At 44.1% G+C, this 13504-nt stretch overlaps 1 protein-coding gene across 1 annotated transcript in view; it reads left to right on the plus strand.

Moving 5' to 3' along the window:
* EXT1 (exostosin glycosyltransferase 1) overlaps positions 1 to 13504 on the plus strand; it is a 181160-nt gene that overhangs the window by 64926 nt on the left and 102730 nt on the right. The gene's annotated exons all lie outside the window — the stretch shown is intronic.

Below are 13504 nucleotides of genomic sequence, written 5' to 3' on the forward strand. Positions count from 1 at the left end.
CAGGGGTTAGGTCATGAAACCGCCGTTAGCACTAATGGGAATTTGTGTGGCTTAATCTTCATAAACAGCATTAACATGCACCCTGCAATTCCTAATGTGTTAACGTATATGAAAACTGGCTTTAAGCTAGCACATTTGAACGAGGCAAGATGGGGTTTTGGAGGTCATTAGTACCACACATTAAAGTAAAATTTATGTTGCACAACTCAAAACTCTCAAACAGATGGAGCTGGAATTGCTCCCAGCATCTGGTCAGAACGCCAGAGCTTCCTTGGGAAGGGGGAGAAGCGGAGTAAGAATTCAAACCAGCCCTCCACTCCTTTTAAGCCCTAACTGTGTGAAGTAAGGAAGCTGTGGTACAAAAAAGCTTTCTTTGCTACCTGACATACCAATTTTGTCTTTCCTGGGGGATTTAAAATGAACAGGACGGTCTCCAGGCCGCTTGCTGCTGGGGTGAGGGTGTGCAGGAAAGCTGGTGTGCGGGAATGGGGAGACGAACCCTCCGACCCTGCACTTGCTGTCTGCTGGCATCTCCCGCCTGCCAGAGGAGCAATGCTGAAATGTAAGGAAACGCAAAGCTTGAGGTCTTTATTGAGTAGCAGAAAAGCTGTGTCTTGGGCCAAGTTAAAGGTGGAGAGGCGCAAAAGGAGTGTAGTTTCAGTTGTAAATCCAAAACAGTGTCATTCCTTGCTGACCCCAAAGGAAGAGGGCTTTGAGGCAAGGTGCTTGCACAGGCCTTCTCCAGGCTTTTTTCCCTGACTTGAAAGATTTTCTGTGTAAACCGCCACCAACCCAGGAAGTTGTGAGTTTCTGCCATGGGTTGATACCGCAGGAGTCAGGCTGACTTTTCCTCCAACAAAGGATGGCAAGTGGCAAGTCACCTTTCTATGCAAACTCTTGCTTCTGTACCACCTATGTATAGCTTTCATGTGGTAAACCCTCCGTGTGAAAATAAAAATACTGGGAGAATTATGCCTGTGGCATTTTTTAACTCAGAGGGGAGATTACCTTAGCCTTTGCTACACATGATTTAAAATCTTGCTGTTTATGTCTTGATGTACATTTTAACGCTGTTACATTACCCTGCTTGTAGACAGGATCCTCACGAGGAAGGGCCACAAACATTACCTACTAAACCAGGAATTTTCTTAGTCTGTAAACCACACCGTAAATTTTAACCTGACCATTTAAATAGGAAAAGGCCTGCTACCCATAATTAGCACTGTATTTGAAGCCCACGCTGCTTGCATATTGTTTAAAGAATTTAAGAGAAATGAATTTCATCTGTGAGGCTTTCTTTGTAAGTAAAGGGTAAACCAAAAGGAATTTCCTGGGATTGTTGCAATGTATTAGATCTGAAGAGCATTTGGGGTGGTGGTGTGTTTAAAATACTGTGAAAAATGAAACTTAGGCACAAAAATTGAGGTCATTAGGATTTCTTTGTACTGAGAAATGGTTGCATATGGACCAAAGCAAGGAATTTATCTGGATATCTGCCACTGCATCCTACCTCACTCTTCATAGGAAGCATTTTCTTCCAAACATAGCAGAATGGGAACTCATGGTTTAAAAGAGCTCGTGGTTTAGATGCCTTTACAGGGGAAAAAAATGTTTAAAATTCTTAGGTTTTGACCAAGATCCTGTTACGTAATTCAGGGGCTCCTATGTACAGAAAATGTGAAGCAGAGTTTAAAACAAAATAATCAGCTGCCAAAGACTGTGTTGTAGTTTAGTCAGGAATGGTACTGTATTCATGAGGGCAAAAGCTAGGGAAGAAACTTTTGGATTAACACAGATTTAATGTGGGGGTTTTTTGGGGTGGGTTTTTTTTTTTATAAAGGAAGTCTCTCAGACAAGTAGAAGAGGAGCCTGAACTAAGGCTGTATTCCTCTTTATATCACGATGCAGGACTTACTGTAATGGCAGAAATGATGGCTCTTTTTTGTTGAAGTGGCCCGTTGCTCTTCCCGCTCATACAATTTTAATGACATGGGAGGAACTGTGTGTACTAGTAGCCTTGGGCTCTTGTTAGTTCTGATCTTTGGTGTACTATAAAATATAGTTCCACTGGTTATAATTAGTGGAAGCCTCTACACCCCCCCCCCCCCCCCAATAATTAAATGGCATCTGCTTTTCATCAGAATTGTGGCTTAGTTAACCCCAGAGCCATCGTTTTCCACAGGCTCTCCATAGACTCCTAGGATGCTCGGACATGACTGTTTAAATTGCTTGCTGTGGCCCGTCATTGCCCAAGAAGATTAACGGAAATAAAGAGTCCTGAGTTGTCCGGTTTGGCAGTCAAGATGTGGAAAGTGCCATCTGCATAGCAGCTGCTGTTTCTCTGGCCTCAATTAATTTATCTCATATTGCGTAACAGCCAACATTTTTTTCCTTTGTGCAGTATTTGACCTTCTGGGGCCATCATTTTCCACTGGCATGTGTGGGTGGGTTTTTTCCCTTATCTCCTCTTTAACAAGCCTCATTTCAGGCTGTGCTTTTAGGTCCTTTTGCAACACTCTGCCACCTCGATCTCGTTTTGCGCTATCTGGGGGAGTGTTGGCTTGCGGGGAGAGAGGGCTGGTGCAGCACGGTCCTGCATGCACCTGTGTGGGTCTCTGGTGTCCTGCTCCTCTTTTCTCACCCCTGTCCCCAGGAGCTTGTTAGACCTCCACCCTCTGATGGATTAAGAGAGAAGGTCTGCCTGAGGCTTCTTTTGAGACACATACTAGGGAGGAAAGGAGAAAGCAGCTGTTGATGCATTTATCTTGGAAGTGCAAGTGGTCAGTCTTGTTGGTTTCAGGCAATCTCACAAGTTAGTTCATCAAAACTCCTACAAATTTCACCTGGCCCCAGTGGTTTTGCTCTTATCGGCTTTGTTCCCCAATCAAACAAAAAAAAATCCCCAAACCAACTCATTTGGACAGAATTACAATGCAACATCTGTCTGAAAAGCAAACAATGTTTGTGAATATTACGGTTGTGAAATGGTTGCTCCGAAACAAAAACCAAACACAAAATGAAACAAAACCTCCCAGCTTCTACAGTTTTGCTCCGTAAGTATAGTGTATTTTGGGGAAGAGGAGAAGGGCGTAAATCCAGAGGGAAAAGAATGCAGCTTGAAAGTAACCCACTTCTTCAGTTGAAGAGTTTTTCTCATTACTGTTGCCTAGCTGGAAATAGCTTTGAGGATTATGTTCACAAGATCTACACCAGGTTCATTCAGGCTACTTTTTCTAACCATGTATTTCTCTTCCTTGGAAATGAAGTTTATCTTGCTGCTTTCTTGCAGCATGTAGCCATTTTACACAGGGAATATTCGACTGGAATTTAATGAGGAATGCTTTTGGCTTTCTTCCTGCCACATATGAATCTGAGTCTGTCCCATTCTCCACCCCCCCTACCTCCATCTTTGTTTTTTTCTCTTGGTGGGGGTAATGACTTAAATAACTTAAACTTTTATGGTATTGTGGAACAGATTCTCCTTCACAGCTCACTCCCAAGACTGCTTGGAATGCAGAGTCCCATGAGCAGAACACTACAAGCAGAAGGTAGCTAAAAGCTGAATCTTTTGGATTCTTCTGTATTTGCTGAAGAATTGTCACAATTTTTGCCACAGTTGAAAACCTGTTCCAGCTCCAGAGCCCTCTGTTGGTCCTGATCTGTTGCATGAAAAAATAAGTTTAAAGATAGGGAGATTTTACTTCTGTTTCCTAGGGTTTTTTTGTATTCATAGGTTATAGGTATTTGTAGCTGGCTTTGAGATGTAAAAAAAATTATTTTTACTTTGGATCAGAAGAAAGATATACATCCTGTCACTTATATACACTAGGGAAATTATATTACAGTAACATTTCCACATTAAAAAAAAAAAAATCCATCAGGTTATTGATGGGTTCTTCATATGTGCTGCATACTTGTAGATGCTGCTACTGACTTCAGTAGCACTCCAATGCTCTGCAGGTTTGGTGATTAATCCCATTTGCACTTTATCTTTAGCACAAGTTTTAGAGTTTTTGGGCTTACTTGCATAAATTTAGCAAGTAGCTCTGTTGTCCCATGAGGCACACATGGAGGCCAAAGAAAGGTGGCCCCATGTTCCAGAGAGCTCGGGCAGCTGAAGCTCATTTGGGCAGCGCTTTGGGTGCTCCTGCCATGCAAGCAGCAAAAGGGTGTGCAGAGCTTTGCAGGGCCAGAGTCCTGCCGCTGAGGGAGTGGGAAATACGCAGTAAAGACTTGCTTTGATTTAATGCAAAATGCCCATGCAATGCATGTCATTAGAGCAGGCTGACAGGAAACTTCCTTTTGTTAAGCCCTGGGATAAAGCATAGCACGGGTTTGCTTGCTTTGTCTCTCCCTGGAGATTTTTGGAGGAGGTCATGCCGTTCCAACCACTGAGCGCAAGAGCCTTATGGCTCCTTCCCCCAAGGGAAAGGGGAGAGGAGGTCAGGATGCTTTCAGCATTAGACAGGCTGTTCCTTTTGGGATGAAAAAGCATGATTTGGAAAGATTATTTTGTGCCGTGTGCTGCTGGGCAAGTGCAGGACAAGAGCTGGGGCCAAGCCCCGCTTACAGCTCCCTCAGTCCTAGCTGGTGGCGATCCCTGTTCGGCTGCCTGGCCTTTGAGGGATGAACGGCTGGGCCATGGGGATCCCCTCTGCCCGCCCTGGGATGGGAGGCCCTGGCATCTCCACACTCCCTGCTTGCCTCTACCTCCAGCTGCTGCCTGACACCAGGTAAAAATAACCAAAAAATATCAAAGCTCCTAGGATGCCAGCAGCAGTGTAGCAGGAAAAAACTCGCTATGTCCAGGGTGTCTGTCTCAGCCCCCAGCCTGTAGCAAAGCAGTGGGGGCGTCAGGATTAAACTCCCAGTGAAAACCAAAGGTCCTCCCACTTGCAGCCTTCAGTTTAATCTTGGTATTTTAAATCTACCTTTTGCTCAGTGGTTTTGAGCCTAGACCTTTTGATAGGAAGGCAAGGGAATAAAAATATCTTTGTGTGCAGGTTGTGTTTGCAAAATCAAACACTTCCTCTCCCACTCTCCTCTTAAACCAAACAGATCCCTCCCACGAGAAAACTGGCAAATCTCGGAGCTGATCCCAACCCTGTTAAAAGTGTCAGACCAAAATAAAGGCTTCCAAAGCGAGTGATAGTGCGAAGAAGGGAGGGAAGCAAGAAAACTCCCGACTTCCGTAGGAATCTCTGCTTGCTTGGAGAGAAATAGATGCCAGCTTTCACTGGAGACCCAGTTTCTTTCTCCTGCTCAGACCATCAATGTCTGTGCCCTTCATGAAGTGACTTAATTTTTTGCCTGTATTTTTTCATATTTGCAGTAATGTATTTCTTAATATGAAATCCACTGCTTTGGTATTAAACACTGGTTTTAGCACCATGGAAAACTACAAATAATGAAGAATCAAGTGAGGGATGTTTTTGTTGCTGTTCTTGTTCTATCTGCTATTCTAGGAGAAACAGGTTGAAGAGACGTTAAGTACTACTTCATATAAACTAAGTCCAACCAGCCAATTGGTATCAAAGTCTGAGTATTTCTAAATTGGTGTAATCAGTGAATTATCCTGAAACTGTTATTTTCAGGTATGGAGATCATCACCTCCTCTTTCCCTTTGATCAACAAAGAAAATGGAGACAATTTCTCAAAGCAAATGTAAAATATAATGTAATTGCTACTGTGTTACTTTTTCCCAAGGTTTTGTATTTGGGGGTCGGGGGAATATCAAATGGGAGAGGGAGAAAGAAATGATGCCAACAGGAATGAGTCAGAAATTAAGCACGGTTGCTGGGAGTTTGGGCTTTCCATATTAGCAACTGATGCCTCTGTTCTGTTGGGAGAACAAGTCAGTTTTGGAGCTATCTCAGATGCTGGTTAGTCATGTTTTCCAGCAGTGGAGGAAAATTTTCCCAGTCTGTTCCCTGTGACTCTATATGCAATGGTGTGGAGCAGTTTTCCATCCTGGAAAACTTGAAATCAACGTGGAGAGTGTGTGTGTATGGAGGGAGAAAGCGGGGTAAGGTGGATGGGAGAATCAGCCGCTCCATCATTTTGTAGGCAGTATTGGCACCTGGGAAGATGATGCTCCATTCTGACCAAAGGACTCAAAGGAGACCACGCATTTACAAAACATTATCCAAATGCAAGACAAAATTGGGGATTTGATCTAATGGGGGTCAGAAGGCTTAAAATGTTTCAGATGGAAACAAATTGTCAAACTTCATTATTTGTATTGGGCAGCTGTCAAAAAAACACCAACCCAACTCTCTGTGAACTTTCAAAAAATAACCCAGCTTTCTGAGTGTTTCAGTGGATGGAGGGAAAACCTGATTTGCAAGACGAAGAGATCTTCTCTGCAGTGCTACTGGCACAGGCTTGTGCTTCATGTAGGTGCTTCTATTTATTTTTTCCTTTACGCATCTTCTGTCATGTAGCATATTTCTAGACAGCCTCTTTCTCTCTTTGAGCCCTGCACAAAAACATTTAACTGAAAATGAATGTAGAAACATCTGATGTTCAGTGGTGTTCAAATTTTGGATTCAGCTTGTCTGCTGAGCTCTGTGTTACGCCAGTGGAAAAATGCTGGCTGTGTTTCATCACATCTGACTGTTGACTAAGTTAGATGTATTTTAGCCATTGCCAGATGTACAAGATACAGTAAAATGAGCATTTCCTGTAGCAAATTAAGACTTGTTGGCTCTGTGATGATATTGGCTAAAACTGCTTGTTTGCACTGGGGATTTGGCCAGATTGTGCCGGTCAATACAGACAATAAACTGACTTAGCAGAGGAGATCTCCTGATCCAGCCTGAATTCGTCTTATTCTTCTAATTAGTTAAGTTTGGGAATTGCAGGCTTCTACTGTCACTGCTGTGATATCGGTTCTAGATACACTCACCATTAAGCAAAGCCAAACGCCTTGCAGCGTTTCTTAGCCAGACTGAACCGGTGAAGATAAGGGGCTCTGGAAGTGGGGGATGCTGGATGAAATGACTGCATGAGCCTGTTTCCTGGGAGAAATCCCGAGCTGTCATGAACTGAGGCGCTGTGAAGTCAGGAACACATCGTATGACTTTGGCAAAGGGTCTGGCTCATCACCTCAAGGCTTGCTGGTTTGCAGATAAACTGCCCACGGGTACTGGCAGGCAGGAGATCCATGACCAACTGCTTGCCGTCCCTAAACTGCTGAAGGCTGGGGTACCTCCTGGGCTGGATTTTAGGGTCAAATATAATTCTTCATAGTGCTCATTGATTCCCAGGAGTGGGAACTGTCTGGACTGTGGGACGTTGTATTGCAGCTTCTGCTGTTGTGCGTTAACGGATCTGGGGTCTCACAGGGAGCTGGGGTTTGCCCTTCTGCATCCCCGCAAGTCCTTACCAAAGGGCTACTGCTTGTCCTAAGCAGCAGATGAGTGGCTGTGGTGGATACAAGAAGTAAACTGGGAAAATTGCCATGTTAACATGAGGTCGCTGATGGGAAGAGTAAGCAAGGATCACAGGGACAGCAGAGGAGCTGGGTTAAGGCAATTCTGTCTCTTAGCTGTAGAGACTGTAGCTGACTTGGAATTTACTGCTTAAAAAGCTTTAAAGTGTTGTTAGGGCGGGCAAACTGAAAAAAAAAAAAGCTTCTTGTGAACCTGGTTATGGTTCAGTATCTGTTTTCAGAGAGGCCTTAGAAACCCGAGAGGAACAATGACACTGTAAATACCTGGCATTTGCTGAGCTTTAAAGGGGAAGGTTATCTGTTTCTGGAAGAAAACCCAAACAAACTACTCACTGAGCCACCCAGCTATGAGAGCCAGAGCAAAGGGATTTTTTTTTTTAAGCTGGGGCAACACTTAGGACATTTAAAAATGTTCCCAACCTGGAAATGTTTTAAAATATCCCACCCATTCTGCTGGACACAGTAAGTTGACCTCAGTGGTGTCTGAGAGTGAATAAGGCCAGAAAGTGCTGTTCTCCTGGCCTGGCCTGAGGGAGAGGATGGGTGACAGCAAGACCTGGCTAATCTCGCTTGAGTTTAGATATCCAAGAGAGAAACATCCATGTTAGTATCCATGAATATACTACAGTCAGTGCAGAAACACAGTGGTCTTTGAAGGAACAGTTTAATCTGTACACCTATTTTGAGATGGAAGAGCCCTGGAGCTGGACTGGACCTGTGAGACCCCAGGGATGAAAGATTTTGTGTTTAAGACAGCCAGTGCACATATGTATGTATGTATATATGTATGTAACAGAAAAGCAAGGATCCAACAAGCTGTGGTGTGTCCCCCAGCCAATGCAGCAGTTGCTGAACGATGAAGCTGCTGTAGATGTGCAGTTCTGAGCTTTACAGCATGACAGGAGAGACACTGAATCCCCGTTTCCCTCTCTGCCAGCGCCGGCGCTGTCATGTAATGAGGGAATTCCAGAAAGCTGAAATTCAGAGATTGGAAGTCTACAGCTGTCTCTCTGCATGTCATCTTCCATCTAGTTGCTGTTGAAGCTAGACTAACCTGTGCTAGAGCCACCTTAGCCACTACATGGAAGGAAGTTATCTGCCTTGCGCTGATTATCTTGTTATCAGACAAAGGGGCTACAAAGTAGGTGCATGTGAAGTGTCAACAGCAACTCTGCAGGGAGCTGAGAGCTTGGAAAGCCTGGGGAGAAAATGCTGCACTAATAATGTATGAAGCCTATAAGCTATGCCTTGTTTAAAAAAGATGCATGGGTCCCTGAGGAGTGGAGTAAATGGGGCAAAGGGAAGATTTGGGCCAAGCTGTAGTATTGCTTTATCTGTCTCCTTCAAAAATGCAAAGTGGTCTAAAGAAGGTAATACCTTTGGGAATACCTTAAAAAAAATTAAATCTACAGTTATCTACTATTACCAGATCCCTTGGCTATTCAAAGCAAAGCTTAATAGTAAACCAGCCTTGTTATTTTAAAAAAAAAAAAAAAAGAAAAAAAGTTGTATTGTGTAGGGCTGGAGGAGGGAGGATATCTCTCTATTGCATTTGGTGGCCTGTATTAACACAATGTAAAAGACACTCAAAATTCATCCAACTGGGTACTTCATCAATATCTCACCCCAAAGCCCCAAATCCTTAGGGCCAACCTAGATCTCGTTTACCCCTGTAAATAATCCCACGCAAATCAATTTACTTTCATGAGTAGACTAAACAGGATTTGTCTGTAATTAGCATGAAGTGGAACAGATTGCAGGCATGCTTATCTTCTAATATGAAGGTGCAGCCAGCAGAGGTTGGACGCTGTGCCACTTCATCTCCAGAGCAGGGACAGCAGGACTGGTGACTACTGGGAAGCTTTGGCTGAACGGAGGACCCTGGCCCCTCTCTAGTAAATGCTGTGAAAACAAGCAGACCTCAAAGTAAGTTTGCCAGATCAAAACAGTGTGAGGTAAAACCTCATGTGGGATTAAAGTCCTTGTGTTTTATTTTTTCACTGTCACAGCACTGAATTCAGAGATTAATGCCATCTCAGTTGTTCTTAGCTATGTTGCATTTTTTTGAGATTAAAGCCAGTGGTACTTCTGACTTAAATTTTAAAGCACGTTTCATCTTTAATTTATTAGTTCTAATACATTATTATTTAATATTTGATCTCCCAATTGGCTTTAAGTAGCTTCTTTCTAATACTTGAATCCCCCACGTGGTAACAGTTTACTTATTGGATTATTCTTCATTTGTGTTTCTTATGCTGTCAAGACGAGGAAAACTTTATTTCATCATCTGTGACAGCAGGCCCTCTTTCAAAGTTTTCTTCGGATGAGGCTATTTTTCTGCCTGTTGGATACGTGTTAAACAATGAAGGCCCCACACATGTGTCGTCACAGAGTGGGTTATTTTTAAGATGCCGGTGTACATCTGCTCTGGATGATGTCCCCAGATGCATTTGGATGGGTCTCTGTGCCTGCGGTGAAACTCCTTTGTGTCCATAGGCTCTGAGAAGACACGTGGATGCCTTGTGGCTGTAGCTCATGTGCGAATGCAGTCTTCGTCCTTAAGTTGGCTTCCTAATGTTGTGTGTTGCATCTGAAGTATATTTGGTTACACTCCCTCAAAAGTGAATGTTTTGTTTTCCTTCACAGGTTAGATTGGTTCTTCTGATTTGTTAGGCTTCTCTTAGTTTCATGCTTGCTTTGGCAGGGATGATAACTCCCATGTACAGGGAGGGATTTCCCTCTCATCTGATACAGGTTGGAGTTGTCTTGTGGCCCTTTACACTGAAGGTAATAAAATGCTTTATTAATCTTTATTTTTTTACATTTATAATGCTTTAATCAAGCCTCTTACCTGATGGATTCCAGCACCTACTCTGATAAGGCCAACGTTTGCAAAAAGGAAATTCTGTGTCTCTGACGAGACTGTGTTCTAGTCCACATGACTCAAACCTGCCTAAGCCAAGTTACGATAGAAAAGTAGGAGTGAGGTCTGTAGAACAGCATTAAATTTACTCATGCAAAACTAACAGGAAAAGTTGGCCTTTACAAAGGTTAGTTTTTGCAGCAAATGCACAGGGAGTAGATGGATAATGATAGCACTTTGGTGGCACTTTTCACTTCCAATGTTTGGTGAAAGCTATAGTTTTAGTATTTAATTTGGGAGCTAGAAAGCCTTGGACTGTCTCTTACCCTAAATGAAATTAGTAGCAAAATAACATTGAATTTAGTAGGTGTTAAATTTGTTCAGGGATGAGTAAACCTGGTTTTTTCATTTCCAATCTGGGAACTGCTAGCTCTGAAGCTGGGGTTTTAAACAAACAAACAAAAATGGAATGGCAATAGTATGAGATTTATTTACACAGTATATGCAATGAACTGTTAACTGAGTTGGTTGAAGAAAATAAAATTGGATATGTTTGATATATTGATATAAATAAATAAAACTGAATCTGTTTGATAAGTTGAACACTGGTATTTACATCTACTGTATGAGTGTGAATAGGGGTCTGGCAGCTTGTAACTTGCACGGGGTTCCCTGTGGGGCACAAGTCCACCTCATGCTAACCGATGAAATAAGCTTTTGATAACCTCTGATACAGAAGGAAAAAAATCTAATTGATTTGATGTGATAGCAAGCGTTTTGGGGAAGAACTGTCATTGAGGCAGGAAATGACCCAGCACTTAATATCCGGGTTTGACTTTGGGATTGGTTGTTGGTTTTTCACTTTTAGTAATAATGAGCACTTAATATTCGCAGCTAAACCTGCAAACAACAGAGAGGAAATTACAGGCAGGTTTCAAATTTGTGTGCAGAAATGAGCAAAACAGAAATTTTTCATGCCTCATACTGGATAACATAAATATTTTATTTAGCTTTGAGGAATAACCTTTCAAGTGAAAAGTGACAGCTAGCTGAAAAATGGCCTGGAGCGTGGAACTGAAAGGCTTCTACTTACAGTAGATTTTTAGGGATTTTTTTTTTTTTTTTTTTTAAGTTGGGTCACTTCGTATTTTCCAAGTACAAACCCTCCTGGCTGTATTTTTAGGCTCCAAATACCTGTATATCTGTGTCTGTATTGCTGTGAGTAGGGCCTGCCAGCAGTGCATCCTTCATCTCTTATCAGTGGTTCCATCCACTGTGCCCTTCCCTCCTGAAATCCCAGAGCGCCTGGGAGAAGCTTTTCAGGCTTGGGACGGCCGCCAGCTCCTGCTTTGATTATTCCCTGGCTGCTCAGCCTGACAAAGGCAAGTTGAAGAAGTCTGGTGCTACAATGGAGCCGTCCGAAATGAATGCAGGACCGTGGCCTCCGGGCGAGGGGAAGGCCAGAAGGCCCCTCAGAGTGATGGCCTGGCACCCCTTTGGTCCTGTGTGCCGAGCCTGGGCCTGGAAACGGCAGGAGCGGGGAGCCTGAGCTGAGGGGTGTCTCGGGCATCCTTTGCCTGGCCCTCGTTTTTTACAGCTTCTTGTTGATAATCCATGACACAAATCTGTCATGGAGAGCTGTCGGAATTGGAGATCCCTGCCCCGCCGAGGGCAAGCAGCTGGCTGCTGGGCCTGGCCGTGCGCCCCCGGGCGCAGCCTGCGGACCCCTGCCCACGATGAGTGAGGAGCGGCACGGCAGAGCAGCGGCTGCGAAGCAAGTGGGTGCCTGTGTGTGCGCCTAAAAAAAGGGGAGAGAAAGGAAGCCAGGGTTTCTCTCCCATCCATCAGACAGGAAGACCAGCCAGCAGGTAAGACGATCCAGGGATTGCTTTTAAGATACGCATGGCTTTCACCAGTGGTAACGGGCTTGGGTGTGGAGCGATTTTCAGGCAAATGGCTCCTTGCGATGAAAACTGCCTCTGAGAGCACTGAGCACTGGGGTGCTGCCTGTACCCGCAGGGATAGCCTGCCTATGTCACTGCCCACGTCCCTGCCTCCATCCCCCATGTCACTGTCCACATCCCTGCCCCCATCCCCTGTGTCACTGCCCGTGTCCCTGCCTGCATCCCAGCCACAGGAGCACAAGGGCCACCAGTGAAATCAGCAGCCATGCTGAGCACCGCCCTTGTCTTAGGCATTAGCAATGCACACTTTTATTGCAATTATTAATCTGTCTTCCCTGCCATACAAACCTCAGGGATGTTGCGCTCATCAGTGGCTGAATGACAGGCCTGCTGTAACATTTGATCCGCAGATCAAGAAATCGTGCTCGTCCTGGTGCATGTTTTGGCATATCTGTCAGGTCTAGATTAATTTTATAATTGTTACTGCAGGGTTCAAAACTGCTTTTTCTTTTAATTGTAGTGAGACATTTGTAAACGTCATTAAGACAGCTGTAAACATGTAGCTAAGGCTAGCACTGCTCAGGCTTAGCAAAGAAATGGATTTATTTACCGAGGTATGTATTTCTGTTCACAGTGCTTGCCAAATTTGTCATGTTTTGCCCAAATCCAAAACTTAAGATCAAATGAGAAAATCTACACTTCCACTGTTTCCTCTTGCAGTGTTTCTTGTAGCACATAGATGTGAACACCACAGCTTGCTGTCGCAGCTGGCAACCAAAAGTCAGTTTGCATGACAGCGGAGGCGAGAGGTCAGAGGGGATCAGGCTCAGGAAGCCAGTGCCCCGGATCCGTAAGCGTCCATTGGCAGGGGACCACGTATTGCTGCACAAGCAGGGTTCGGCATGTGGTGATTCAATCCATAACAAATTTTCCCATCCAGGTTTACAAACCCTTGGAACAGGGCTTAAAAATGGAATTTCTAAACAGCCCCAGCGCTGTATGAACGGCGGCTCTGTTATAATAAGAAACTAGCAGACAACTGCTCCTTCTGCTGTTGTGCGCCTCTCTGCATGGGGCTGCCCTCGCAGCAGGACCATGTGTCTGTGCAGGCTATAATGAGACGGAGCTCTGGCTGGTTTTGTTTATGAGTGAAGGGCAGGGCTTGGGGAAAAAAAAAAAAAGTCCACTTGCTGGCAATGAGTAAAGCTACGTTGTTTGACCAGAGAGGGAGATTAAGGCATAAATTCACCCTGGTTTTTTTTGTTTTAAGTTTTTAATTAAAAG

The sequence above is a fragment of the Balearica regulorum genome, chromosome 2 (genome assembly GCF_011004875.1).
Source record: "Balearica regulorum gibbericeps isolate bBalReg1 chromosome 2, bBalReg1.pri, whole genome shotgun sequence".
NCBI classification, from domain to species: domain Eukaryota; kingdom Metazoa; phylum Chordata; class Aves; order Gruiformes; family Gruidae; genus Balearica; species Balearica regulorum.